The sequence below is a fragment of the Drosophila nasuta genome, chromosome 2R, assembly GCF_023558535.2.
Source record: "Drosophila nasuta strain 15112-1781.00 chromosome 2R, ASM2355853v1, whole genome shotgun sequence".
In the NCBI taxonomy this organism is placed as follows: Eukaryota; Metazoa; Arthropoda; class Insecta; order Diptera; family Drosophilidae; genus Drosophila; species Drosophila nasuta.
In genome coordinates, this window is record NC_083456.1 from 29,016,034 (window position 1) to 29,041,965 (window position 25,932).

Genomic DNA, 25,932 nt, shown 5'->3' on the forward strand with positions numbered 1-25,932 from the left:
CTGCAAACGTTGCAGTTGTAGCATTTAATTAAATTAAACAATTAAACAAACATGCCAACAAGCGTGGCATACACACACACACACACATAAGATGTATGTCAGTGTGTGTGTGTGTGTTTACGACGCCAAACAAATTCAATTAAGAAATTCAAAGAGGGGGCCAAAGGGTAACCGAAGAGCTCGCAAAATTGCAACACACGCACATTTATCAGCGGAAATCGCCTACAACTAAGCACATAGACATTGTAGTGTAGAAATGTAATTATATTGTCATTGTGTGTTGCAGTAAGTGCGCTAATTATATACAATTTGCAAAGCCAGCAACCTGGTTAGCCCAGTCCCAGTCTCAGTCTCAGTTCCAGTCCCAGAACACGAACTCTACGCTCTCTAGCTTGCTATATACACATGCACATAGGTGTATACCCTTTGTGTGTGTGTGTGTGTGTGCAGTAATAAGGCGCAGTCAGGGTTGACTGCACAACCTAACAGAGATGAGAAAATATTCAGATATTTTTTGAGTTTATTACTATCGATGCTTTTTCGATTATCAATTCTTTCAACAATGTGGTTACAATTATTGAAAAGCTCTCTTACTTCAAAAATATTTCAGTGTGACCGTTTTTTACCTATAATTAAAGTTTTTTGTAAAAAATTATTTAAAAAAAAAAAAAAATTTTTATTTTGTGATAATATTGGAAAATCTAATAAAATTATAGTTCCCGAAATTCTTGCTTTACTGTGCCAAGTTATAGAGTTTGTATTATTTTAAGATCAGCTGAAAATATTTATTTTGTGTTTGAAATAATAAAAAATTTTTTTAAATCAGCTTCTTTTACTTTAAAACGTTTCAAATAAATGCCTTATAATCAATAGTAACATTTTTATTTTAAACACAAATATTCCCTTTTACTTCTTCATCCAACCTTGTCAAATTAAAACTATAAAAATTCATAAGAACCCCTTTATTTTAATGACATATATTCCCTTTTACAGCTAATTCATCCCTAAGATTATCTTTTAGTTCAAGAGCAGAACGATATATCGCAACTATCGAAACTTTGGCATCACTAACAGGCATTAAAAGGCAGCGAGTGTCACACAGTGGGCGATAGATCAGCAATGCCTTGGCATTGGTATTGGTGTAAAAGCACAACACACAACGAGAAGCAGCAGCAGCTTCCTTTACCCACAGTACATGCAAACACACTCTCTCCCTCTCCCTTGCACTCTCTCTCTTTCGAATACATGCAATGCATTTATATACTTGCCTGTATGTGTGAGTGAGTGTGTGTGCTTAGTTACTTACTCTTTGGCTGATGCGCTCGCTCTTGCATTTCGCTTTATTGCATAACATCCTTGAACTTGAACCGAGGCTGAGGCTGAGCTGAGCTGAGCTTTGGGTCGCTTGGCTGCTCGCCTCTGCCTTTCGTCTTTTGCTTCGGCTGACTCAGCGACACACAAACACAAGCACACGCATACATCCATGCACGTGAGCTGTATATACATATACACATGCAGCTGCTCCTCCTCCTTCGCTCCACCACTAGCAAGTGCTGCAGTCCACTCAAAAAAAAAAACAAAACAAAAAAAAATTCACCACGCCATTCGGCTCAGCCACAACGACGACGACAACGACGGCGACATCGACGTCGACGTCAGCAGAGAAGCCGACGACGTTGGCCTGTGTCTCTATCGGTTGCTGCTGTGCTTGGCATTGAAAGCGCGACAAGCGAGCAGTCAACAACGCAACATCCCCAGCAGTAAAATAGCCAAAAACAAAAAACAAATTCAGCCAAATAAAATAGCCAAAATATACAACAGAGAAATCAGTGTGTTCGCAGGAGCATAAAAAAAAAAAACGAATTGCAATTTTATATTATAGTAATCAAAATAATAAATGACATCAACAATAAGAACAACGCAATCAAATTGAAATTGAAATTAAAATTGACAAAACCCGAAAAGCGACCATAAAACTTAAAAGCAAACAATAACAATGCAAAAATAATTACAAATTAATTGTGCAACAACAACAATAATATAATTTGAGAAGTGCTCGTCAGAAGTGCGCAGCACAAACAATCGAAATACAACAACAATAACAAAAAGATTGTGCCAACAACAATAATGAATTCCAATTGTACCTAAAACATACACACACACACATCGAATAAGTGCAATTCTTTTGTGTATTCCCCAATTTACGGAAGTAACAAATAAGCTATGAAAATTTACAACAACATCAACAAAAAAAGAATTTCAAAAGAAAATGCAAAATGCAATTTGTGAAAAATCTCAACGAAATAATTAGGTAAATATTATTGCACATTTACCTACATATGTATTTTATAGAGAATATTACGTGTCAAACATGTGATTCCCGTTCTGCTTTTATACGAAAACCTAGAGAGAGAAAAAAAATCAAGTACATAAGTGAAAATGCAAAAATGAAGGAAAATTATTGCAAATTGCATCATCATCATCAGCGGAATCGGAAAACAGCTTAAGGATGACACGATAAATAAGGTAATTTAATAGACAGATATTTCTATACTTAAAATACTATATATGGTGGTTTTTTTTTACTTGCGGTTTCGAGTGCAACGAAGCTCTGCTTATACATAGTATAACGGTAACAAAAGCTCTCTCATCGATCGAAGATAATCGACCGAAAATCAAGGTGTAGACAAGAAAACGATTTATTTTTTTATCTAATCAACGATTTAAATTAATAATTTTAATCTTGATACGGTTTTCTTGCGTGTCATGATAGCTTGAAAAACACGTCACGCACCCAACAACAATAGTTTTACAGGGTTGAACTTCTTGTACCAAACTACAGCAAAAGCTAACAGAGCTTTACATAGGTTAGTTAACATTACAGAACAGAAGAGCTCAAGATCCTGTTAACATGGGTCAGTGCTGTTATCCTCATGCCAAAGTAGAATAGCAAACACAAAACGTGGCGTGCAAGAATTGAGAAAAACAGAAAACTGTGTGACGGCCACAAAAAGCAAAAGTAAAGCTCACACACACACACACACATCCATGTGCGTAGATAAAAAGAGCGCGGTGAAAGAGATTTTTGTGTAGTTACGCTGAGCAGCAGCGACAGCGACAGCAAAAAAGCACAGACACAGTGTCTCAACACCAACACAACGGCAGCGCGCACACGCACACGGATAGAAGGAAATAATGAGCATAAGAATGGGCAGCGAAGAAGAAGAAGCGGGCCAACTCTGGCAGTGGGCAAGAAGCGCATACGTATGGATAATGTATGAATGAAACAGAGAAAACAGCCACTGAAGGCCAAACCACAACGTGTTGTGCCTGTTCTGAGTGTATGTGTGTGTGTTTATGTATCGGTGTGTGGGGCAGTAGGACAAACGAGGTGGTGTGGAAGTGTAGAAGAATAACAGGAACAGGAAGAAACCAAAAACTTGACGAAACTCAGCAAAGAGAGCGAACGAGAGAGAGCGCGAAAGCCAGCGCAAAAAGGAAAAAAAATACAGCTAGAAGACAGGCCAGTGTTCTGCCGCAGTTAGCGTCGGCGTCGCAGCGGCATCGACAAACACACGACGAACTTTCAGCGTGGCCTGCCACCGACAGCGACGGCATTGGGCAGCGGCACCTTTAACCGATCGCAGCGCAGTTTCTTGTTCCGCGTGTGTGTGTGTGCTTTTTCTTTTCCCACTGTATTTGAGATTTGTGTAAAAAAAGAACGCCAGTTAAAATCGGTAAATAAATATATACATATGCTATATATAATGTACATACATATGTATTAGTGTCTACTGCGTTGTTGTTTTTTTGCTGTCCTGGTTGCTGCTGCTGCCACGCAAAATACTGAAAGCAACCCCCGTTTAAGCCCAAAATGAAAATAACGCAAATCTGTCGAAGAGTGAGAAAGCACGAGAGTGTGAGTGAGAAGCTGAGAGTGAGTAAACTAAATTGCGTCGTAGTTAGCTTTTGTTTTCGATTTTTCTTTTTTCGCGTTACTTTCTAGTGATAGCTGCGCTTCTTCTTGCCACAGATAGTCAACGTCAACAATTGCAAAATAAAAAACACGGAAAGAAAAAAAGTTTGCCGAATGTTACGCTTAACAATAACACACACATATGTGCATGAGTGTGTGTGTGTGTGTGAGCAACTTTTTTCCCGCGGCATTTGCCTGGAATATAAATTTGTATTTATAACATAAACAAAATGTGCGGCAAATTTAGACAAAACAAAAAAAGCACCGAAAACAAAATTCGCAACAACAATTGAAAGCTTACACACACACGCGCAAAACGCACGCACACTTAAACACTGATACAAGAGCGTAAAGGGAACGAAAAGCGAACGCAAAAGAGAAAAACAAAATTCATTTCTTTGGAAGTTACGCGAAAACTTAAAAGTGTTAATGTGTATGAGTGTGTGCGTGTGTGTGTGTGTGACTTGCAATTGTTCCGCAGAATTTCTTGTTTTATAGCCAAACAGCCAAATATGCGATAATTCAAAATATTTGTATAACACAAACACACACAGACACACTTTGGCAGCTGTTGAGGGATCCATTCGTATTTGTAGCTTCCTCTTCCTCTTTCGCTTATGATTTACATTACGAGTCGAAATCGGTTCCGCATTTGTCAAAGTTGTCAATTTTTTTTCAACTGAATTTCGATTTATCTTTACCAAGAAGCAAATCTACAAGATACTTCATCTGTATACACTTCTTGGGTTATACTATTTGTCAATTAATTGTTTACAAATTGCAATTTAATCTTAATTTGTCTTTGATATATATTTCAAATTATGTTCGTGGTAAAACTAATTGTTAACTACCAAAATTAATACAAGTCTAAGTTTAAAATAGAGAAATTAAATTCTAAAATGCCTTTTTTCACTTGAATATAAAAATTAAGGTACCAAAATTAAAGAAATAAGTATGTATTTCTATATCAAGAGAAACAAAGATTGAAACTTTAAAAATGTAAACATTATCCATGAAAACGTAATCAATTATTACTCAGAAATATTAATCGATATTGACAGTTTTTTTTTATAACACCTTTAAAAAAAAGCTAACTTTGCATATTTCTTCAGTTTCTGATTATTTAAGATAGAAAAATCTCAGTTTTTTGCTGTCAGATATATTATTGTAGATCATTCTTGTTTTCAACAAATAAAATTGTTCATAGACATAATATATTTTGAACTTTACCCAGTTGAGACTGAGAAGTAGCTATGATTACTGCCGCTTATCGAAAAGACATTGTTTTGTTCGATGGGGAAATACCCAAAGATATTCAAACAAAGAGGATTCTTTTACAGTCTCGCAGCATACGTGACTGTTGTTAAAGTTCCCCCTGGGGAATTTCCTAGGGAATTGAATGCGTTCATCGAGATTATCTGAATTTTCTTGAGCAAATTAGTTGATTATTATTTTAAATACAATATATGTAGAAAAAAAGATACGATGTGATAGAATGTAGAATAGGCATTTTTGATATTACTATATAGATATATACATATTCTTGATCAAAATATCAATTATCTAACTAAATTAAGGATTCAAAATTGCATAATTCATATGAAAACTTGACTTCAACACCGAATTATTTCACGAGTGCAGTGCATTGTTATTATAATAAAAGAGAAGTCATATACCTTTTCTACTTCAGCAAAAAATTTATTTATGTGTGCATCATTAAATGAAACAAAATATTAAGGAAATGAGTATTTAAAGAATTTAATTTAAATTATATTTTTGGATACGTAAGCTACAGAAGCTTTCTCAGTTCAACCCTTGTGTTCTTGTTAATCCTATAAACTGTGACGAATGTTGAGTAGTTTTATGAAATTGCAAATTACACTTGTCCATATATGGAATAATTAAATTTGTATGTGGAAATACAGCGTGATGCATTCTCCAACTGCCCACAACAAAACTTACACTCACTCTCACACACACATACATATACAATAAGTACTTGCAATTGTGTGTGTACTATTTTGTATCTACTAAGTTAGCAATCAAGATCTAAGCTCTCGCCCCGTTCTCTGCTCCCACACCTCAGGCTTTTGCTCTTGTGTTTGCCAACCTGCTTGCAAAACAATAACAACAGCGAACACTCAGAAATACACACACTCACAAAGAATGCTGTTGTGTTAGTGTGCGTGTGTGTTTTTTTTTTAGCTTACGTCTAAAGTTGAGTCAAGCCAGCTTGCGTGTGTTTGTGTGTGTGTGTTGTTTTTCTTTTTATTTGTGCAAGATGATTTGTGTGTGTGAGATTCAGAAAACTTTTACGTAACATTCGAACATGCAAGCCCCTTCCCCCCTCCGCCCACCACCTTCCTGATGAGCAACAGGAAGGGGAACGCGAGAGTGAGAGATAGAGAGCGAAAGAGCGTCATCTTTACGCTTTTGCGGTAATTGCAAAGTGGCGTCATTCAACGTATTGGATGTTAATATCACGAGTTCTACTTACAATCCACACTCCACAAATGCGATACACAGTACATACTGTACTATGGATTACTTACATACATAGATAAACGTAACTCTTGAAATCATAAGATGACTTTGCTGTCAGTTAATTTAAGAAGTTAGAGCATAAAGAAAACTATCTTCTTGCTGAGAATCTTAGACTATTAGATACCTTACACCCATAAAGTCCGAATGAATATTTTACCTTTTACTTATCTGATTTACTTATTTTTTTTTTGTAAAAAAAGGTTCAGATTTTCACCTAATTTAGGTGTCTGTCTTACAAAATTTCCAATATCCAAACGGAGATTGCTAAATCAATTCAGCTGTTGATGCTAATAAACAAGATAAACGTAGTCGGACATGCCTTCTACTGTCTCCAGCAATCAACATTAAAATACCCTTTTTAATACAGGGTATGAAAAAAGTAGCCTGAGAACGCAGACATAATAAAGCTAAAGCCAACACATGGCACGAGTGAAAAGAGGAACACAGCAAAAATAAAACGCCAAATACTCTCGCTATGGCGGCGCTGTTGGCGTCGACGCCAACCAACAACGTCAGCGTCGGTTTTGCTTCGTTGTGTTGTTGTCATTCAGCAGTGTGTCGAGGTGGCGGCGGGCTGCGCTCTGTTGTTGTATGTGTTTCAAGTTCAAGGTTAAGATACTAGTTGTACATACCAAGCAGTGTGTGCGAGTGAATAGGCACTAGGTTGCCATGTCGATGTATACATGCATTGTCTGTGTATGTGATGATAAACCAGTTTGGCACGTTTCGCTGCGCAAGCGAGACAGCAGCAGGTCGGTCGGTCGGTCGAACGCAGCAGCAGAGACAGAGAGAATAGCGTCAAACAAAGAGGAAGAGGAAGCAGGCGTGCGCGTCCTCAAACACGAAAGTTTAGCACAAACTCACATACACACAATCTATATGTATGTCTGTATGTGTGCGTGTTTGCTTTTGCTTGTTTATTCATTTATTTTATGCACTAAAGTGAATAGTTAAAATTGTCAGTTGGCTCTCTTTTTAGGTGCTACTTGCTCGCTCTCTCTTTCTTTCTCTTTCGTCTGCCACTATCGCTAAAAAAGCACGGTACACAAAATTACAGCAGCTTTAAATTACCGTCGGCATATTGTCGGGTTTTGCTTTGTGACAATTATTCGCACGTTTTTCGCCTTTGGCTTTATACGCTCTCTTCTTTTGCTATTTTCTGTCAAAGCTTTAATTGAATTGTTGTTGATGTTGATTACTTTTTGCTTTACTTTGTAATCGTTTTTCAAGCGTGACCTGGTCACATTGCAAGAACACAAAAGAACTGAAAAATTTGGTTTTAGTATTTTACAAATTTGTAATACTGCAAGTATTCAGTGCCAAATTTCCTATTTTGTAAATCGCCATAAACAACAGTACATTAAATTTGGGAAACGTGTTTTATGGCGAAATACACTTAAACTGAATATTACAAACATATATATCGCATAGTTTTAAGTTCGTTGCACTGCATATTATTAGAACACGCCATAAACATGCATAGAAAAATTATAAAACATACATACATATAAGCACAGTGGTCAAAGAACTGAATTGAAACTATGGCTATTTTTCGACAATATAGAAATTCTTATTTATTTAGTGTACAAGTTAGAGTAAACTAATTTAAAAATAGCCCTAATTGCCGATCTTAGACGATAGAAATGCACTAATAACTTTATTATTACCTTTTATTGAAAAACAATTACTTAACATCAGTCAATGTAACTTTATAATTAATTGTTAAATAATGAGAATGAACAAATATGTGCTTTAATGAAATAATTCACTATAAATAACATATTAATTCATAATTATGAATGAGCTCATTGTTTTAAGGAAATAATTCACTATAAATAATATATTAATTGATAAATACGAATGAGCTCATATCTAAACAATAACAATGAATGGGCACACATAAAGATATATATATATATATAAAGATGTATATTCCTTATACTTTTATTGAAGTACAACTATTAATAACTAACAACGTTACATAATTCTTGATTTTATAAATAGATTACATAGCGCGTGCTAAAGTTACGTATATATTTATAATTTCATAACAATGTTTTTTTTTTCGCACCGATAAGAAATAGGAATATGCAACTGGAACGTTTTCATTTAACATTTAAATCAAAATGTTCAACCTGACTCACCTCTAAATAGTGTTATATTTAAATCGAAACATATATAGAATGAGCATAGTAAAAATAAATAATTTAATTGCTAGGAATGGGAAAATTGATACTGTCATTTCTTTTCTTTGCACATGCATGGAATACAGAATAATATTCAAAAGATTTTCATCACATTAAAATGTTTACATAAATAAAAGAAACGATTTACTTTAGTTTTGAATCTCATAGGAACTCAGTTTTATGATAAAGAATATTGTATATACATTTCAATAAGTGCAATAAAGAATGTGATAATCTAATGGTAATCTTGTCCGTATCGATTCCATGGGTTTTCATCAAATTGGATTAGACACATAAAATATGCGATATGTGGGCGTTTTCTAGGGATCGATAATATTTTGACATGTATTCTTTTTTGTTAGCATAATATTTACATGGGGAATTTCAAACAAAAATCTCTTTTTGTATATTTATTTTTAGTGTGGCCGAAGCACAGCAGCGTCAGCATGGAAATTTAATTAGCGACAGTCGAGTGAGCCAGCAACGACAACAACAACAATAAGAACGATAGCAAACACACACGCCTACAAAAAAGGCCTGTGATATAAAAGTAAACACAAAGCAAAAAAGCGAACATAAAAAAAAAAACAAAATCATGCGAGTCGAAGAGGAAGAGGAACAAAAAAATTTGCCCACTTTCAGTGGCTTTGCCTTATTCACATGACGACAGCAAAAAAGGCAGCGAATAGAGCCGACAAAATGCCAAGCAGCAGCAACAACAACAACAATGCAATTGCACCCAATGCACCCCTCCCACCGACCGTTGCATCTGTGTGTGCGAGCGAGTGGACAAACAAAAATGGCGCATGACATGCGCACTGAGCGAACGACTTGAACTTGAAAAATTTTTATTGTTGCGCTAGTCTCGGTCGCCTGCTGCTGCTGCTGTTCCATTTAACTTGACAGCACGCAGCGACGTCCGCAGCGGCAGCAACAGCAGCAACAGCAGCAGCAGCACAACGAAGCCGGCAAACCAACACCACAGAGAGAGAGCGAGAGAGTGACAGCCCAAGAGAAAGAGTTGTTGGGGAAAGAGCGAGCTGCTGTGTCCAAGCTTTAGTCTGCTAGCAGCAGGTATTATGGTATGTATGTATGTAGAGTTAAAGAGAGTGGAGAGGTAAATAAGCGATTATGCAAAGGAAAACAAAAATGAAAACGAAATGAGCGCGCTCGCGAGAAAGCTTTTTGGCACACATAGCTTTTGCGTGGGCGACTTAAGGCGACGTCAGCGTCAACGTCGCTGTCGCTGTCTCTGTCGACGTCTGCCAACTGTTTGCTTTTGTTGTACACTTGATATGCCAGCTGCCCCGAAACTTTCTCTTTCATGGCCCACCCGCCCCACGTGCTTTTCTTGTTGCTGCGTATGTATGTATATATATGTGTGTGTATATGCTGTTGCATATTTACTGGGATACGATGACGCGCACCTGTGCGCACACCACACACACGCACACAGCTGCTGCAGCCAGCCAACACACACACAGGATGCTGCTGCTACGCTAGGCTGCTTCCTAGCTGCGATTTGCGATGGTTGGTTTCCTTGTTGCCTGAACAGCGTCAAGTTGTTCAGTGTTGAGCGCACTCCCGGCGAGGTCAGGCCTCTTAATAAACCAGCATTGCCACATAATTGCTTTTGCACTCAGTGTGTGTGTGTGTGTGTAAAGCTAACATATGAGTGATTTAATTAAGTGACAGAAATTAACTAAAGTACCACAAAAAAAAAAAAATAAAACAGCTGATTAAATCGCAATGTGTGGAAGTTGTGGATTGTGTGTGTGTGTGTGTGTGTGTGTGTGTGGATGGTATCATGTGACAACTTCGAGTGACGTACGTTGCCAACATATGGCTAACAAAAACTTTCAATAATGAATATAGTGCACACACACACACATAGGCAAATTGCTGCGCCTTAGCATATGCAACACATTTTTTGACTTGTTTTTATTACGCTTGTGACCTTTCGATAGACAACACACACACACATACACATGCAAACACAAATATGTACGTACGCAACAAAAAGCACAAAGAGATGCGATGCGTAAGCAAGAGTCAAGTTATTTATATATATATGTGTGTATATAAAATACATACCCACAACATATAGAATACCAAGTCAAAGGGCAACTGGCAAAGGGCAAATATAATAGAGATGCAAATATTTGAATATTGCATAAATTAATCTTGAATTTAAATTGCTTGTGAAATACGCGAATTGTAAGTGAAACGAAATGAAATGAAAAAAAAGTGCAATGCGAGAGAGAAACGAAATCCAAGTGCAACGTGACGACTGCAATTCAACAACAATAACAACAACAGCAAAACGCAACACAAATTATATTGTATGTATAAGGTTGTCAAAAAAGTCTTGCGGTATTTGTATTGAATATTCAATTGTTCATAAAATTGTTTAAAATAATGCGATTTAAGTCAAATGTGCGGAAATACCGCAAGACTTTTTGGACCACCTTTTATGTAGCAGAAGCATTGCCAGCTGGTTCGTGTCTACGCTAAGCTTTCGCTGAAAGCTCTCTCTTTCTGTGCCATTGACACTGGGATACACCCTGTGCTCGCTTTGAAATTTGTGCAAACAAGTGAACACAGCTGGTGGTATCCAGTGGCCGTTGGCATCTAAGCAGCATAAGAAACAACAACAACGACAACGAAGAGAACACAGGGTGAGTAGTGTTTATTTTATAATTGAAATGACTTAATTTATTTTGCAAGTCCAATTTTCAATTTAATTTTGTTATCTCGTATGATTTGAACCTTTTCTTTCAAATATCATTTGAACCATACTAAATATTTATTATTCTAGCCATAAGCTTTGTTTAACAATTTTTCATTTATCTACCCAAAAATAAAAAAAAAAGAACGTTAATTGAAATCTTAAAATTGTAGCCAAAATTGTTACAGAAAAATTGCGAAAATAATTTTAAGTAAGAAAAAATAAGAAAACCAAAAATAATGGCAAAAAAGCAAAATCAGTGAAAAATACAAAAATTGCATATAAATTATATTCAGCATTTACTTGTTAAATTACACATTTTATCTATTACTCTTATTATTATTATCCATTATATTTATTATTTGAATTGAATTGTTTTTTTCTGTTATTTTTTGCATTTTCACGCACTCATTTTCGCCTGGAAATTTGATTGCGCTTCAATGCGCCAGAAGCAAGAAACGCTCTGAAAATTTTTAATGAAAATTTAATTATGGCAGAGAAAAGCAAAACGGCGTTGAATATGAGTGAAATTTTCGTTTTGTACTCTTGATTTGAAGTAGCTGGCAAATGGTTTTATATCTTTCTTCATTTCGTTCGGTTTTTCGAATTATTTATTATTTTCATGCTGCAATTCGCAATTGGGGAAAAATCGCGTGCAACATTCGTTTGCAATTTTCTATTTTCGTTTCGCTTTGCCTGCTTTTTGGCTTTTTGGCTCACTGACAGCCGATCGCCAAGGAGAGGAGAGGGGAGAGTGAAGGGAACTTTGCTTTTCTTGCTGTGCAGCAAAGTCTTCTAGTCTCTAAGACCCGTTGACATTATTTCGACATTTATTTGCATTTAGCTGCAGCGTCGTTTTGTCACTTTTGCATTTCAAATGACCCTCAATTATCCTTTGTTGACTGACTTCTCTTTTTGCTTTGCTCGCTGCTCGTCGTTGGGTCAAGGAAAGCGAAATTGATTTTCCCCCCTTCACATTGTCTCATTTATTTTCTTCTTGACCATTTCTCCTCCCACTTTGCATTTGCCTTGCCTTGAGTTGCTTATGCAATCAATAGTTTAACAGATACCCACAGTAGTCTATCACCTGATTCTCGTTGACCGAAATTGAAAAGACAGAAAGAACGAAAGAGACCCAACCGTATGTCATTTTTCTATATAAACATTTACCTCGTTTTGTACATTGTTGTAGTTAATTATATATACACGAAAGTTTGTAAGTTCAAGCCAGCTGACCTCATATGACTGACTTAATGATGAAATCAGCGCTCTGACTAGCAAATTGCATTAAAGTACTTATAAAACAATTAAAAAAAATTAAAAACAAATATGCACATAAGTTACGTAAGTGTTGCTTTGGGTACATAGAATTCATAAAAAAGTTGTAGAATTTTAAGAAAATTATTTAAATTATACATTCAGATGTATTTACTTTGAAAAATAATAGATCTTAAATACTGGAAACTTTAAAGCACACATTACTAATGCGGAAATAGATATTTACTTTAAAAAATAATGAATGTTGAATATTGGAAACTCTAAAACAAACATTAATAATGGGAGAATATAAATAATGAATCTTAATGAAAATGATTTATGTTTAGAAAAACTGTAAACATTAATAAAAATAAATTTGAAAGTGGAAAACGTTTAAAAATATATAAAATCATTAAAAGAAATTGCTTTTATAATTAGAAACGATTAAAAAAAACTAATATACTCATTAAACAAAATTGCTTTTATGATAAGAAAAGTTAAAAAAAAAACTTATATAACAATTAAATAAAGTTGCTTTTAAAATGAGAAAACACTTAGAAAAATATAAAATTGAAGTTCTTTCTAAAAAATGTTAATATAATATTTTTTCTGAGAATACTAAACTATTATTTTAGTAGTGAGAGAATAGATTCAAAGCAATCCATTGGGTAATATAGTCAAAAATAATTAGATGAAAAAAATTCAGTAAATGTATTCATCAAACATTCAGTAATCCAATTTCGATTTCAATTCTCTTAAAACATTCTAAGTTTAATCTCAAAAAAAAAATGCTGGTCATATCTTGAGTTCTGTCGCACTTTCGACTCGGAAATAACGCTAAGCAACTAGTGATAACTTGTGAATAACTAAAGAAATATGATTGAAATTCATAGATTGTGGGATAATAAATACATAGAGAAACGAATGTAGACGGTCTCTAAACAATTCCCTAGAGTTTACAGTTGTGTTGAAAAAGCTTTTTCAACCATACTCAATTTGTGCTCGTTTCGTAAATGAAAACAAAAATAAAAATAAAAACAGAAATAAAACTGACATGAAATAAATGGAGTCATGCATGACGACGATTAAAAGCGTTAGCAGCTGGCCTCACACACACACACACACCCCACTCACTGATGTGTGTGAGTGTGTGTGTAAGTAACTCAATTTTTTCAATTTAAGTTGACCTTAGTATAACATTTGATCGATAATTTCGCATAATTGCGAAATGCGCACACACAAACACAAACACAGGGCGACACATGGCAAAGCCGCCTTCACACACACACACACACACACACACACATACACGGAGGTAAATCACCTTGAACATTAACGCCCAATGCAAAATGCAACTGACATGAGAAATTTCATGTGCAAGCGAGACAGCAATAGAGTGCAGGGCATGGTCTATGACAAGTGGGTGGGGAAGGGGAGGGGGGGAGAGCGCGTCAAGTCAAACGTGAGAGACAGCTTGTTATACATAGTTTTGTGGCATGAGCGAGGTCCGCACTACATTTGCGTCATGCGACCATAGAAGCTACAACTACAAGTCGTTAAAAAATAGTTAAAGCAACAACACCAAACAATTTCAACTGCAGCACTGCAAAGCCAAAAGCTTTGACGCTTCCTGCTCTCGTTGTTGTTGTTGTTATAGCTCTGCTCTGCTGCTTTGGTTGAGTTTCAGTGAGTGGGCGCCATGCCAAAAGCTCGCTCTCTCACACTCTCTCTGTTTTTTGAGTGTGTGTGCTCTCTCAGTGTTCAAGTTGTGTGTTGGCGCTTTTTGTGTGAACGAGCTTGAGCAGCTGACAGTTGCGCTTCAGCATTAGAGGAGCGTAGTTTGCAGTTTACTTTGCGCCGAACGAAATCAAAAGTTTTGAGTGTTTGACTCGTGTGCCAAGTGTGAGTGTGTGTCAGTGAGTGTGTGTCTGTGTGTTGCAGTTGCAGCCAAAGAGAGAGACAGAGAGCGGACAGAAATAAAATGCCACTGCACACATTGTGTGGCAGCCCAGTGGGGCGCATTTAGTATATTTCACCTTTGAGCGTCTTTGGGGCCCAGCAGCAGCAACAACAACAACAGCAGCAACATTGTGCCGCCAACTCACACACAAGCACAAGCACACGTACACACTTTAACACTTGGACACGCAGCAGCAGAAGCAGCAGCGCTGCAAGTTTCATTCACGCCGCGTGGCCATCGAAAATGTCGTCGTCGTCGTTGTCGGTTCGCGTCGCGTCGCATCGCGTTCATAAAAGAAATTGGCCTAAAATTGTAACAGTTTTTTCTACGACAACAACAACAAGAAAGAGCAGAAGAAGAAACAGCGGAGACAGCAACAACAAACGAAGCGCAGCGCAGTTGCAGTTGACGTCGACGTCGAAATGCGCTGCTGCTGCTGCCAGCTGCTGCTGTTGGTTGCTTTCAGCTGCATGGCCAGCAACGTCAGTCGTCAGTTTTAATTTCCACATCGAGTTAACAACACGAGACAGCGGCGGCAGCAGCAAAAGGAGCAGAGCTGAGCAGCGACTTGAGTCGAGCGTCTCGGAAAAAATAAGCGGCAGTTGAAGTCTTCGTTTGTCAGTTGGCATTTGGATTTTGTGGATTGTGGACTTTGTGGAATTTGGATTAGTCGAACAGAGCACGAGGCTACTACGTTTGTGTGTGTGTGTGTGTGTGTGTGTGTGTTATAACCAAACAGCTGTTTTGAAGTTTGAATGTGTGTGAACATTGCATAAACTATTTCGAATGCACACGTAACAACGTAGCTGGCAGCGAACAGCGCATCTCTGCCTTGCAATCATTTTTAATTTGAATTTGTAGTTGTTTTTATTTTTGCCATTTGCCGTTATGCAACAATGCAACAACACACAACACAATTGCACTGTGAACGAATATTCTCAGTGCATGGCAATTGTTTCGCACACTATCTTTTTCTGTTTTTTTTTGTTTTTTGTTTTCTTTTTTGGGGAATGCCGTTATAAAAGCTTCACTCGCATGCGTGTGTGGGTTGAAAACAATTCACATCACAGCAGCGACTTAACTACTACAACTATTTTCTATTGCACTCGCACTTACACACACACACGTACACAACGCACGTGCTGTCCCTTTCTGGCCTTTCATTGTGGGTTGAGTTTAAATTTAGATAAGCCTTGCCTGCAGATGGCGCTGTTGTTGTTAGTGTGACACACTCTCGCTCTCTCTCTGTTTCAGTCACTCTCTTTGGCCTTCTTATATAATGTGTATGTTTGTTTTTAATTGCATTTCACAGTGCAAAAAAAATATCTGAGTTAAATCTGCAATTAAAGCGTCGCTTAAAGTTGAAAGGCTGCGAAATTTTCGTGCGCTGTCAATTAAACAAGACGCGCACACACGCGGCGTATGCGCAATTTTCACAGATTGCGTTCAAGCAACACCCACACACACAGACCGTTGCAATGCATAACGTAACCACTTGACCTTGCACACATGCAGCTTGTATTACACACACACACTCACTCACATTCACACACTTTATTGGCTTATATAGTTTAGCTATATGTGAGAGAATTTTGCAATACGTTTCGCTTTGTTTTTGTTGTGTGTAAAAATAAGAAACGTCGGCATATGGTGTCTATTCACTATATAGAGCGTGTGTGTGTATGTGTGTGTGTGTGTGGGCGTTGCAAGGCTTGTTATGAGGTCGATCTTTCAACAGTGTGTGTGTGTGTGTGTAAAGATGACTGAAAAATGCATTTGACACAGAAAAACAGCTAAAAGTTAGTTGGCGTTTTTTTTCCCTCTCTCTTTTTCTCTCTCTTTGCCATGATTCACAATATTATTAGGAAATTTTTGCTATATGCGGGTCGATTTAAGTTTCTATTCGCATTTTTTGCAAGTAAAACAAAACCGGTTTAAGGCATTTTTATTCGCCCCTTTACAATTAAATTTGTTAACATGTTTTAGTCATGAAATTGAAATTGTTGGCAAGTAAAGTTGCAGTCTAACTTTTGTTTTGTTTGCTGCTAATTAGCGTAACATTTCATTTTGAAATTTGTACCTAAGCGAGATAAGTCTCGCATTTTATATTGACGTCAACAACCTGAACAGACAAATTCGCTGGTATTTTGTCTGCGCTATCTATGTGTGTGTGTGAGTGTGTATTTTATGTTTGTCTTGTGTCTGGTATCTCGACAAAAGTTACGTGGAATGACATCATCAGCGTTTGGATCATTAGTCAGTTTAGTGCGAGAGAGAGAGAGGGTAAAATACTTTGGACCTCGACTAGACGCCACATGAAATACTAAAAATTGCACTGATAAGCAAAAATCGTTGTCTGTAGTCGATTGTCTGGCTGGATCATGAATCACGTGTTTGGCAGGGGAGGGGGGGGAAAAATCATTCTATATAATAGAATGTTTCATATTTCACGCTTTGTTGCTCAGGGGAAGTGGGAACTGGGAAGCAAAGGAAATTGGCGGAGTGTGGCGACCTTCACAGCTGGTGACAAGGTCACAAACAGCTTCAGCTTTGTAACTAAACTGTAAATTTGGGTCAGTGTTATGACCCAGTTTAGTGCACGCTGCACTTTTGACACCTTTCCTACTCACTCACTATTGATTTTAGCGTTTTTCCGTCTAGTATCGAAAACATATCGATGCAGCTGCAAAGCTGTAAAGATTGTATTTTGTAGCTGCATCTGCGAAAAACTGCTGCAGCCAAAAATAAAAATGATTGCTGGCTTCGAGCCAACACACACACACAACGAATAAAGGGCGGGCACAGGGAAAAGGGGGCGTGACAGATACTAGATACTAGATACAAGGCATGCAGAAAGCGAAATGTTGGCCCAAAACGAAGTCAAAGCATTGCTATAAATACACCGAAAAACTGCAAAATGCAAATTGACAATGAGAACGAAAGCGAGCAGCTCTCTCTCTCGCTCTCTCTTTCTTTCCCCTCTCTCTCTCTCTTGAGAACGTGCCCCTCTTTGGGTTGCAGCAGCAGCATTGGCAAAATCAATGCGCACTTTTGTGTCATTTCGCTTTTCACTTATTACATCACAAAAAAAAGACACACACATAAATTCGAATACGAGAACGAAGACAAATCGAGGCCCTGCAATTTGGGTCAGTTGAGCTTACACACACACACACACACACATATGAAAACCTTACCAACTACCAAGCAACCAATGTTGCCAAGAATCTATACAAGTCTATATATCTATATCTATACTATATAGTTTGTTTGCCATTCTTGTGCTTAAAGTTTAACGAGCTCAATTTGGTGGCAAATCGCAGTTGTTGTTCCGTGTTCTGAAATCTCCAACTCCAAAAAGAAAATGTGGGCCAAATGTTAGCCTAGTGTTCACAAAGTCGGTCAATCTATAAGCTCACATAACGGTGTCTTGTCTTTTGATCAACACACAGTTTCTAGTTTCATGCATTGATTATACACTCCCATTGACAAAACACCAAAAAATGATTCACACTTATTTGGAGGTTGTTTCATATTCATTTTGAGCATTTGAAATCGAACTTGAATGATAATTCCTCTATAACAATCATGCATATTATATACAGCTGAAGATATTCCCAACTTGGGAATTTTTAGCTCACTTTACAGGGTCATTCCCAATAACGTTTTTGCTTAGCAGTCTTTTATCTATTCCCTTTTAAATATGCATTAAAAAACTTGAATAAGATAATTTCTTTCAATCGGGATTTCATTTCACTTTGTTTGGTTATTCCCAATATCGTTTTCGCTGAGACTTTATGGTAAATGTTGTGGAGATCTTTTTGCTACTCAATTTAAATCATCAACAAAACTTGAATAAGATACTTTGTTAATGGAGATGTCATTTCGCTTTGCTGGGTCATTCCAAGTAACGTTTTCGCTCTTTGTTGTGAAGAATTTTCTCTACTTTATCTTAAATATGCAACAACAAAACTTGAATAAGATAATTCTTAATATGGGGAATTTCATTTCGCTTTGATTGGTCATTCCAAGTAACGTTTTCGCTCTTTGTTGTAGAGCATTTTGTCAACTTTGACTTAAATAAGCAGCAACAAAACTTAAGAAGATAATTGTATTTAATATGAGATATTTCATTTCGCTTTACTTGGTCATTCCAAGTAACGCTTTCGCTCTTTCTTTATTTAGTAGTTTTGTTATTTCATTTGAAATATGCAGCCACAAATCTTGCATAAGAAATTAGCTATTTACATTTTTCTAACGATTCTTTTAATAAGCTCTTAAAACTTTCTAAGCTCTTCCAAAAAAGGATATCGCCTAAAATTGTACGAAATGAGTTTTAAACTAATTTCTCTTCATCAGCTACTATTTTATTCAATTTGCTATACATTTTGACCAACTTTTCGCCACGTTTGATCACTTTAGCCGCATCTGAAAGTAGCTCAACTTTTCCGAGCAAAAAACTGTTTTAATTTTTCGAAGTTTTCTGCACCATTTCGTCTTTGCAGCTGCCGCAAAGAGTTTTCAACAATTCCAACTACACGCGCTCGACGTTAATCTCCCACTCTCTTTCTCACTTCGCTGTGTTGCCTTCTCGCTCTAACAAGCAACCCATGTGCTACACGCGATTCGCTTTTGATCGCCGTCGTCTTTGGTGTGCTTTGCTGTTGCTTTTTCACTGAGCCTATCACGCATTTGCCGCATGACTAAGTTGCCAGCATATTTTTCGTTTTTCAGAATATTATTATATGTGTGTATGAGTATGAGTATTTTTTTTTTTTGTTGTTTGCGTGGTTTGTTTTTCGTTAAAATTAGCTGAAAGAGTCATAAAAAACACTCGTCGTCGTCGTCTCTGACGAAAGCAGCCTGAAACACACATCGACATCGACATTCACATTCACATTCGTCTCAACAATGAAAATTACATAAAATTCCGGCACATTGATATTCGCCCGAGGGCGTTTTGGAATTCCGCCGGAATTGTACAAATCTCTACAATTTGTTAAGTTTTTTTTTTTTTTTAATGTTTTTTCTTGGTTAACATGTGATTCGCTGTTTCCACTTTTGTTGGCCAACTCGCGGTTGCCAAGGCGTCGTTGTCGACCGCATTCTTTGCACACTCTCTCGAATCACAGTCACCGGTTAAATCGCCAGTTATTCATTAACAAATTTTGAATGAACAATGTTTACGCACATGTTGACTTAAGTGCTTAGAGCAAAGCTGTTGTAGCTATCGGTACAGTGGAGACTACTTAGTAGCGGACAGAGATTTATTTCCGACAAACTTTTAAAGAGAATTTCTGTATCAAATGTAAATCTTCTTTCTTTAGTTTGCAATTTTTAAAGTGTATTTCTGTATGAAATGTTAAATATGGATCTTTTTTCCTTAACTTGTTTTAGTTTAGTTTATTTTTGACAAATTATTAAAGAGTATTTTTGTATCAAATGTGAATCTTCTTTCTTTCTTCTAGCTTGCATTTCTATATAGTGTTTAATCTAATAATTGCCAGCTGAAACTTTAGCTATTTATTCTCAGACTCTTCTGATAGAAAATTTTATTTTCTGGAACATATTTCTCTAACTTCGGCAAGTTCTTTGTATTATTTTCAGCTAAAGATTTAGCTATTTGTTCTTCGATTCTTTTGATAGAAATGGATGTTTTCAGAAACTTATTTCTTCAACTTGTGCTAGTTCTATATTTTCTTTTCATTTCATTTTCAGCTAAAAATTTAGCTATTTATTCTAAAACTTCTATGATAGAAATGAATATCTTCTGAAAATCTAGCTGAAAGTTCAACACTTTCTATCAAATCTTTTTTATAGCTAAAGCTTGAACTATTCGTTGTGAAACACATACATTTTTTCTTGATAAAAAATTTTCTTATACAGCTTTCAAAATTAGAGAAACACTTGTTTTCTTGATAAAGATTTTTCTTGTAAAGATTATACAATTACAATTACAATCTTGTTGAAGATTTTCTTATAATGCTTTTACACTTATTTATATGTATATCTACTGAGAGAAATATGAGAGTAAAGATTACTTTAACTCATTGAACTTAATACAGTTTTCTGTTTCTAACATAATATTTAATAGAAATAGATTCTACTTCTGATCTATATTTCTAGCATAATATTAAATACAAAATAGATTCTACTTCACTGATCTCTATTTCTACTATAATCTTAAATAAATATAACAGATTCTCTTTCACTTTTTATTAAAGTGAAGTTTCTTATGACTTTATAAATATTTCTTAAACATTTTTTCAAACTAACTTATCGTAGCTTCTATAAATTCAAACTCTCTCTTTCTGGAACAAACTTCAGTTGTTTTGGTGTTTTGACAGCTGTCGCTTCAACTTTTTCTTTCTCCTTTACAATAAAATAGTTTTGTGCTAAAGAATAATAAATTTCTACAGTTGACAGTCGCTAGTTTGAACGTTTTGCAAGACAAGTTCTCCCCAAAAAAAAAAAGTTTGACCGAATTTTCTAAGACAATTTTTTGTATGTTTTCACAACAGTTGCAAAGCTTTCTTCTAGTATTTTTTTCAATGTACTTCTTTGTATAAAAGTTGGCTCAATGCTACAGTGAAGCCTAAGTGAAGTGAACGAAGGAAAAGTAATTTTTATGAAGTTGAATTTTATAAAGCGAGGCGATTTTAAAAGTGTTGCTACTGCAAAAGTTGTATATTTGCTTGTTGTATTTACTTTTCAACGAGTGTTTGTCATATCGAGTGTTTACTGTAGCGTTTGAGACGTGCTAAGTGGGCTGCCGCTGTGTTTGTTTGGCTGTCGTTTCATTTGCTACAAATTGTTCGCAATTCAACGAAAATGTTGTTGTTGCTTTTTTGGCCAGAAGTCAAACAGTAAATTAATTTAAGTAGCGTTATGTGTGTGAGGCTCAATTGGCTGTAAGTGTGCATGTGTGTGTGTGTGTGTGTGTAGTTGCAACTCTTTTGGGCCACTTCCGCTGCTGCTAGAAGTTGAAAACACTTTTCGAGAGTCGCAACTTTTATTTTACGACATTTTGGCAGGGCAGCAAGAAGCAGTTCAGTTTTCTGTGTGTCGGCGTTTTATGACCCAGATAAAATATAAGCGTGTTGACCAACAACAACAACAACTAATACACACACACACTTGAACACACGCACAGCTGTGTTTACAGTGAGAACTGTTAATGAAAAGCGCTCAGCATTTGCCTAATGAAATTATAACTGAGATACTAAGTGCTTTGGCAGCGGTGGCGGAGGAGGCAAAGCCAAGAGGGGGGTGGGGCATGTTGCACAAGATGAAGAAGAAGAAAAAACACCGACCCATTTAGCACACATCATAAATTATATTTTGTTGTTGTTGCATTTGTTGTTACTTTATTTATTCGCTCTCTTGTGTTTTTTTTGGTTTAAATATTTTTCTGTAACGCTTTTTGAGCCAGCGTCGATACACCTAAGCGCACACACACATACACAGCACACACACATACACTGACATAAATAAGCCTTAATTTATTTAATTGCCACAGCAATGTTGTTCTTGTTGTTATTGCAGTCAGTTGTTTTTGTTTTTTTGCGCTTATGCATTTATTATTATTTCAGTTTGTGTTTTCCTTTGTTGTGTTCGCTGTCTGGAAATTAGAGCACAAAACATTTGCGCGCACGCGATTAAAATTTCTGTTAGAAACACACACACACACACATAAACTCGACGAGCTTATTAATTGTGCGGCGCATGCGGCGTATACGCAATTCATTTTGGCCTTTGCGTGACATTTTTTTGTTGCTCTCATCAGTTTTACAGCATCGAAAATACTTCTCTACTTCTCAACTTAAAACACAATTGACAATCATCTCAGTGTTAATTGTTAGCTTAGCTTCGTTCTGTATACACTCTAATTTATGAGGGTATCGCTGTATTGTTGTCGAACATGCAACACGCTTTAAAAGGGGTGTGGCAACAAAGTAGATAGTACTTACAACTGAAATTGTATATCTGATCATCAATTTAGATTTGCTTGGCAATTTGTTTGTCGTTTATTTGTCGAGACAACTGCTTGAAACTTATCAGACATTTTTTTAGGGGTTTTGAGGTGATACATATAAACAAAAAGACTAAAATGGAGGTCAATATTTTAGAGCTGCCTTTAAAGATAATTGTATCAAAATTTAAAGTTTCTATCATCAAGAAATTTCAACAATTTGAGAAAGAAAATGGAGAATGAAATCTTTTAGATATTCAGTTAATTTTACTTTGATATTCAATATTATCTTATAATTTGAAATACGTATTATTCTAATAAAAGGAAAACAAATTGTAGATGGTTGATTTTTGATAAATTTATTAAACTTAAGAGGAACAAGGAACAAAGTAAAATACTATAAACGTTCTTAGAGATTATTTAATAACATTGATATTGATGTTAAACTCATTTTAAGATTATAAATCGGAGTATTATATCTTTTAGTTAGCTGAGAAAAGAAGAGTATTAAAACTAAGAAACTTTTGCTAATATTTTTATTATTTAAATTGTCAATTTTAAGAAAAAAAAACAGTTTGCAAAATTCCAAATAGTCAAAATCTAATAACAAATTAGTTAAGAAAGGAAATTTAAGCAAGAACACAGTTTAGAATATTCTAACTAAATGCAGTCGATATTAATCAATATTGTTAATGGGAAGATCAGTTTAAAAAGGAACTTTAAGCTAGAAAATAGTTAAGAATTCTTAGTTTCTCATTAAATTCAAAGTCAATATCAGACTACAAAATACTATAGGCGAAATTTTGTTCAAAAAGTTAATCCAAGATAGAAAATATTTTCAAATTTGCTCATTAGAAGGACAGTTAATATCAGACTGCTAAATACTTTTGAGGAAATTAGTTCAAAAAGATGATTTGGAATAGAAAATATTTGTCAGAATAGGAAATACTATTGAAGATATTAGTTTAAAAAAGTGGTTTTCTGTTTAGAAGCTAGAAAAGTTTATTTTACTGTAGTTTTCGGTTTAGTTTTCGATCGTTCCATTGATAGTAAATAAAATTAAGAAAATTAACTAAAAAAGTGGTTTATTGTAAAAGAACTGGCAGTTTTTGTTGGTGAAGTTTTCGGTTTAGTTTTCGATCTTTCTATCACTAGTAAAGATTATTAGTGAAATTAGTTAAAAAGTGTTTTTGTTTTTTTTTAAAGAACTAAAAGTTTTTAAGGTCTACTTTTTGGTTTAGTTTTCCCTCGTTTTTGTCGCTGATAAACTCTATTACAGAAATTAGTTAAAAAATAGTGTTTATTTTGTCTAGCTTTGGGTTTAGTTTTCGCTCGTTCTTTTGCCATTCGCTGTTGTTGGCTGATAGACACGCCTTTTTGACTGCACCCAGTTAAAGTTGCGCCACGCTTGAGTTCAGTTCTCGTTGAGTACGCAAAATTTTGTCGCGATCAATTTGACGTCATGAGGCTTTGAATTTCTTTCCTGGCAACTGGCGACGAATTTGGAGTTGACTTTGGCATTAGAGATACGATACGAAACGATACGATATGATTTTTGGTTGTAATCGCTTTTAAAGCGTGCTTATCTTATCTGTCATTTCCACCACCTCCCCTCCTCCCCAGTTTGATGTCTGCTTCGTTTTGGGTTTTTCGGTTTATTTACGCTGCATTTTCCGGCTAAAGCTGCCATGACGGATGGGTTGTATTACAAGTAACTACGATGAGGAGGGGGAGGAGGAGGGAATTGTGACACATAAATGACTTTGTATAAGCGAATTGAAAGCACACACACACAGACACACACGCACTCACACATTGACCCAGTTAAGCAGTCGCCCCCAGGCACTAGACTCACTTCCTCCTCCACTCCTCCTCTCAACTGTCGCCACATTTGCTAATCACAATTTGAATTTTTTTCAATTGATAACGTTTTTTATTTTCTCTCTCTGTCGCTCTTGCATGGTTGAGTTTTCTTTCTGTTTGATTTTTTGTGTTTTTTTGTGTGTGTTTGATTTTGATTTTGATACAACAAGCAAAGGTAACAAGCGCTCTCGACGATGCCACGCCCACTCGCCAAGCCTACCGCCCTGACACTGACACGCCGCCGTCTCTCTCTCTCTTTCTCTCTGCCTGTCTCTTTCTTGTTACGCTCGACGATTTTCAGTTACAAACAAAAAAAAAAGAATAAACAAATACAAAATATATGGTTAAAGAAAAATGTAAATGTAAATGTAAAAAGAGAAATGCATCCTTGAAACAGTTTTGGGCTGCGTGTCAGGAGTGCATTTGCACTGAAACATTCTGAAGCTTGTAAATGCACTATCTGGTACGACATTCCAGAACGTACAATCTTCCAAACTGAAATGCTGAATATAATGAAAATATGCAATTTTTGTGTGATACTGTGACAATAAATTTAGCTACAATTTTATGAAAAAATCTAAATATATAATTCTAGGTTTACTTTTTAGTACTTATTTTAAGCGTATATAAATATATTCTTTACGAAATAAATGAAATAAATAACTGTATTATTTATGTGGTTTTATTTACTCTACCCCAAATCTCTTTCTACTTTGGAAAGTTGAGGCTAATGTTGACATTGAACGTAAACCGCGCTCTTAACTAAGTGGGTCGCCAAAACAGCCCCACTAAATATAAAGCGGTAAACATAGTAAACTTTCAACCATCAGTTAAAGTTTCCGCAATTATAACAAATTGCTTAAAGTTGCGCTAAAATGTCGACCTTCATGCGTCGCATGCTGTAAGTAATTTGCGACTAGTTTAGCCCCTAAACCTCTCTCTCCCTCTAACACACACCCATGAGCCAAGGCTTGGGAGTCGCAGCAACATGTTCTCTCAAACTTTTTATTGCATATTTTACAGCGCTGTGTTAGACGAAGCTTTTCGATTATTTCTTTTTGTTTTTGGGACTGTGGACAAGAACCACCACGCAACGCGCGGTGCTCAGCATAAACTGCAGCATAGCTGCGCTGCCCGCAAGATGGCGCCTCCAAATGTTCGCCGTATTGAAAAAGCTCAGCGTGGGTTGCATACCAACAGCCGCAGGATGGCGACAGCAGCAACTAAAGAAGAGCAAACATCCAGTTTGGAAAGTGATTTTCTTTTTTAGCATATATTCGCATATTTTAGAAACTTTTCGTTTTGTTTTATGTACATCCGTTTCCTAAAATATTCAACATTTCAATTGGCTATGCGCTTTGGCAGTGTGGTTAGCTGGTTGTGTGGCCATTGCACAATTCACAGCCACTATCTTCACTGCCGCCGCGACAAGCTGAGACAGCAATG

General features: G+C 36.1%; 1 long non-coding RNA gene across 2 annotated transcripts; it reads left to right on the top strand.

The window, feature by feature from the left end:
* The first annotated feature begins 1,702 nt into the window (after positions 1-1,702).
* On the top strand, positions 1,703-25,664 carry LOC132785250 (uncharacterized). 2 transcript variants are annotated; one of them, XR_009632306.1, is made up of 3 exons: positions 1,703-2,526; positions 9,127-9,788; positions 25,510-25,664. It is a non-coding gene; the product is annotated as an uncharacterized LOC132785250 (long non-coding RNA). The 2 variants fall into 2 exon arrangements; XR_009632307.1 differs by lacking the exon at positions 25,510-25,664 and having other exon boundaries at positions 1,704-2,311; positions 2,408-2,526; positions 9,127-11,786.
* Positions 25,665-25,932: the final 268 nt, after the last annotated feature.